Source organism: Cyanistes caeruleus, chromosome 9, assembly GCF_971803275.1.
Source record: "Cyanistes caeruleus chromosome 9, bCyaCae1.hap1.1, whole genome shotgun sequence".
Classification (NCBI taxonomy): Eukaryota; Metazoa; Chordata; class Aves; order Passeriformes; family Paridae; genus Cyanistes; species Cyanistes caeruleus.
In genome coordinates this window covers 20,404,640-20,410,319 of record NC_141709.1, presented here as the reverse complement: position 1 = coordinate 20,410,319, position 5,680 = coordinate 20,404,640, and positions in this window count along the sequence as shown.

Sequence of the window (5,680 nt, the reverse complement as noted above, 5' to 3'; positions counted from 1 at the left end):
CCCCGAGCGCCGCGGCGGCCCCGCCGGCAGCCCCGGCCCCGACCGCCCCATGGCGCCGCCGCCGCGCGCGCCCGGCCCCGGCTCCGCCGCGCACATACTTGGCATAGCTGAGCGGGGTGAGAGGGCGCCCGCGCCGCGCATGCGCCACCGCCCCGCCCCGCCCGCCGCGCGCGGGGTCGCCCCGGGGGAGCCGGGCTGGGTGAGGGGCCGGCCGTGCCCGGCAGTGCCGCACTCGCGGAGCTCTGCCCGGGCCCCGGAGTGCCGTACCCCCGGAGCCGGGCCAGGGCAGTGGAGTGCTGTACCCCCGGAGCCGCGGAGGGTACCGGCAGTGCCGTACTCCCGGAGCTCTGCCCGGGCCCCGGAGTGCCGTACCCCCGGAGCTGCGCAGGGGCCCGGCAGTGCCGTACTCACGGAGCCGGGCCAGGGCCCAGCAGCGCCCGCTGGAGGGACCATGCAGTGCCGTAGTCCCGGGCTCGGGCGGTGTGCCGGCACGGACTCCCCGTCGGTACCCGGTTCCCCACGGCGGCCCCCGTGTCATCATCTCCTTCGGCTGCCATGTGCGTAGCGCTTCTTGACAAAGACCAAAGGAATCGCAGCATATTTTAAATACTTCTTTTCCCTTGATGTTGCCTCCCCCCGTCCCCAAAGAAACGAATCTGTGGGCTGAAAACCTGTTTCTGCCCCCTGGGCTCAGGCTGTGCGTGTGGCAGTTCTCACTCCCGGCAGGTTCCCCGCAGTTTCTGCGGGCCTGGCGTGCGGGGATGGAGCTGGCCTCGTCCTTAGCAGATGTTACTGTCCCAGCCCAAATGCCACGCCGGTAGAAGACAAACAGCATTGGGACAGGGGAAATAATGTGCTGAAGCTGCTCGAATGGGCAAAAATCCAGTTTTGGTACACGTGTCGCTCGGCTACATCCTGCATTGGTTCCATTAGCAAATGCACAGCCCTTCAAAACTGATCTTAGGAGATGATACGGCATTGATTTTTTTACCAAGATAAAGTACTGAGACAGATTTGTTGGTTAATTTGTACCTGAGTCTATATCTCCTACATTTAATTTCATTATGAACAATTTCAGGACTATATTTTGCAGCTTTTTATGTGGCATAGCTCACAATCAATCTGCAGTACACCTGTCTTGTGGTGGGTGAGAGCAGAGAACCCACTGCCATCTCCTACCCCTTGGCCATAGGTTGGCTGTCACCTCGCTGTGGAAGGCAGCCAGGAACAGACAGGCATTCCATGCATTCTGCATGCCCAGCACAGCACTTAAATCCTGGACCAAAGGAAGTGCTCATTTGGTTGTAGAGAAAGCAACATGCCACATATGAGCATCACACATATTCACAGATTTCCTCTCTTACCAAATTATGAGGAAGGGCTAACAATTTGCTTATCTGAAACAAAATCTTCCTGAAGAACAAAATAACATTTTTTTTTTTAATTTTTATATGTGAGACACAATGGCAGTAAGCCAATAATACCTGTATTTCTACAAAGTAAAAACAGCTCATTACAGGGTAGTTGTGACTCATCTAAAATAAATCTCACAATAGTTATCATATGTCACAATGCAACAGCTTGAAATACTATTTTGCCATCCTGTCTTTTGAAACCATTTGCATTCCTTTAAATACACATATTATGAAATATCTGTGTACGGGTTTCAGAGCAAGATGTAAAACCATTCCAGCATGCCTTTGGTTGGGAAAAATCCCAGAAGCGGTGGTGGTGGTTGGGATGGTCCCAATACTCACTGCTGTGCAGATGAGGAGCTGTGAGTCCCAATGGATCTGCCTGGCCTCTGTCCCCGCAGCCTCAGATCCTCCTCCCTCTGGCAGCTGCATTGCAGCACCCATGGACTGGGTTTGGAACTGCATCTCAGGAAAATTAGTGTGCAAGAAATGCATAAACCCAAAACTGTCAATGCTTTTCTGACTGCACACTTGCTGTGTACAGTCCATGACTGTCTCCAGCGTGCATCTGTCTCCAGCAAATTCACAATTACGTTTTCTTCGTTACCCAAAGGCCCAGGTAAAAAAAGAAAAGCCCAGTGACACCTCACCTCAGCTGATCTTACCTGTTTAGGTGGTTTTCTTTCCCAACAAAAATGTTTGATTTTTAGCTGGAATCAGTATGTAAAGCTAAGCCTTCTACTATACCTCCCAAAACTGATCTGTAAGGGTACAATTGAAAAAGAAAAGTACAAACAAATTTGATATTATTGGTGTGCATATCATAATTAGATACCAAAACAGGTGGCCCAGAAAAGTCGTGGGAATCCTATCCTGGAGACATTAGGAAATTGTCTGGCCCTGGCCAAAGTCACCTACATGGCTCCTGCTCTGTGTTGGACCTGACCAGACAACCTTCAGAGATTGCATCCAACCTAAATTACTGTCCTAACCATAAAGTTTTCCTCTACTGGAGCTGCCCTGCTCCCTAGCTGAGGCATGGCTTGGAGATAAGGAATGAAGTCCAGCCAAGCAGAACATCAGTGACAAAAACCCCGTTAAAATTCTGCATGGGCACAGCAGCCTGACTGCCCTGACCTTACTGATACTATCAGGAGGTGAGCTGTGCCACCAACACATGCATGCCTGAAGCAAAGGGCATGCATTTGAAGTCTGGGACAGGAAACCTGCCCCACTGAAAAACACCAAAAAGATTCCAAACAGCTAGAAGCTGAATTCTGGGCTTTTTCTGCAAGTAATGTTTGTGGCAACTATTTCAAACTGAGCAAACCACTTTACATCTACCTTGACTCTTGTCTTCAGACCTTCAGATGCTCCACCGGCTCTAATGGGAAATCAGATTCCTTCTGTTCATGTGTGCCTTTGTCTGAACTATTTTACTAAGGAATAATAACTTGCTGCACTTAAAGTAACTAACTTTTAGCAAGTTCATCTAATTTAGGAGGCATTTTTGAAAATGTTTGTTATTTAGGTATTCCAGCAATTAAAACAGTAGAAAGTAAGTACTGGACCAATTCCTGCAAAGAACTGGAGTACTGGCATTTGGTATGCAGTACTTACTGCCTTCTCCCATGAGTGTTAGCTATGGAAACAAAAGAAAATTCAACACCATTGTGTTTTCCATGCTGCTTCACACAGTGTTTCCTTCATGTTCTCTATGGTTTTAAATGTTAGTTTAAGCACTTAGATTATTCCTCTATGCAATAGGCACACAGGAAATAGCTTGGTGAAAAGCTGCCAATAGTTGAGTCTATAAACACAGTTTGATCTGTATCTTAGAAAATTGTTTCCATTCCAAACTGTGGTTACAAAGCACTTTTTCTTGTTGGCAGCAGGATTTTTTTTAAATCCCTATGCATCCTGTATTTGCCCAACAGTGTTGGCATTGATTGCACAAAAAAACAAACCTGCAGATAAAGTAACATTAAGGATCTGGCTGGAACTAACTTGAGCCAGTGGAGTAAGAGTCAAAGCTGAGCTTTTGTTTTCAGCTCAGTCTGTTTTGTTCAAGACCTGCAAAGCACACAGTGCTGAATGTGAGTCCTTTTACTTGGCCTTCTACAAAAAGTAAAAGCTACTTTAAGAGAATGGGAGTAGAGCTTGCATAGACTTGAAGAGGCTTCTTGTTAGAAGACAAGCAAATATTTAGGACCAGTTGAACAGTGTACTCTTAGCAAAGAGAAAACAGTACTTTTCTGATGGTACAAAGAGAAATGTTTTTAAAACTTTTTTCATTAACAGATTGAGATTTCACCAATAACTTTTTTTCTGAGCTGATAATGTGAGAGCTGTAAATAACTGAACAGGCAAAAAGTCCAACTGAAGTTGGAAAAAGATGCATTAATCAGAAGGATATCCCTCGTAAAGATGCTGGTTCATAGGTAGCAATGTTTGGGCGCTGATATAGTTGAATAATGAAATTATGCAGCTAAATATTTCCTCATAGAAGACTGAAAAATAACCTTTCCAGCCTTGATGACAGCATCAGAGATAAGCTCTGCCTCAGCAGATATGTTGAAGAAGTTGTGCTTTCCTAAGTATACAGCCTCTCATTTCTGTACACACTTGGGGACTGGTTTTGAAGTGCTTCGGTCTGATTTCAGAAAATCCCATCCCTCATAGTGTACAAGATCCCCTCAGATGTATCTGAAATAATAGTTTCTTATTAATTTTGGATGTACCTGTGGAAAGATTTACTTCATTTTCCTTCAGTGGGGTTCATTTGTGTGAATAAAGCTAAAAGTGTCTGGAAACATGAATGAGTCTCCTTTTCATTAAAGCTTAACAAATCAGTATCTTTCTTCTCTCAAGACCTGTCACAGACAGAGGGATAAAGTGACAGCTATATGACTAAAGTGGAGCTGATGACAGCTGGGAACTGGAAGCATTTGAATGCCCCAATAAAATCTATGAGCACTCTTTTTGTTGAAAGCGTCTGCCTTCCTGACATCAAAATGGACTGAAATAAGAGTCCCATGAAACTCTATCAGGCAGCTAATAGCTGTGAGTCTTATCTCCAGCCTGCCAAACGACTGATCTCTCTCAGATGCAGACACCACTACAGTCATCCAGACCTTTGTTACCCCCACACCCTATTTTGAACTGGCCAGCCAAGGCACCCCAGAGGCCCAGAATACAGCTGCTTATCTTAGGAAGACAAACCAATGGGAGAATAAAACATTTATATTCTAAACCTGAGGAGGTTGATAGACAACAGGCTGGACAAAACTGAAGGTGTTCATTACCAAAATGGCTCCACCATCTGCTCCCTGGTCACTGGAAGTATTTGCAGTTGGAGTTGCCCTTTTGAAAATCAGATTTTAGAGACTCCAAGAGCAGTGAATTGTTTGGCTCACTGCCTTCTTCTAGAGAGCATCCTTGCCAGACACCTTCCTCAACCAAAACTGCTTTAAGAGGCACCACTGTTGACATCTTACATCTGGTAAGATGCACTACACCTGCATTGCTGTTGCTTGGCCATGTCCAACAAAATGTGGGTGCCTTCTCACCAGGAACTAACACACTTCTGAGAAGTCACTGCCACCATAGTTCCTCTCTAACAGCAGTGGCATGGGCCACCTGGGTTCTGGCAATGTGATCTACAGCATCAGGATGGTTACCCTGCCTTTATATGAAGAGCTGAGCCTATTTCTTTCAGGGGCATGGTCTACCTGTCCTGTTAAAATGTAATTAAAAATGAAAGGATTTTAAGACCCATATAAGGTAAACCTAGATTCAAATGAGCAATGTGATGAAAATTCTTCTGTTCATAGTTATCAGCTAACTTAAGCAGCAGGAATGTTCACAGCTCTGCCTTCTGTACTTTGCTTTAGCAGAAATAAGTAATTTATTCTCTTTTTTGCATCTTACGGCTATTTTTAAGTTAGTATTTGACTTTTTAGAAAATGCAAGTTAATATCTCTATGACTTTTTCAAAACATGCCACTGAACTTCAGGGCTGTCATTACCTCCTCTGTCTGCAATCTTACAACATGCCAGTACTATGGTAGGATGTCAGTCTCACTGAAGATATGCTAAAAATACCAAAGTATTTTGGGTATAAAGAAGCCAAAGCATGACCCATACAGTAAAAATAGTCGGTATCATGACCATCACCACAATTACCTTCTCCTAACATGGAGACAAAACCAGCAGATTGGTGGCACTCAACCTTGCTTGAAGTGAAAGTAAATACCAGCAAACAG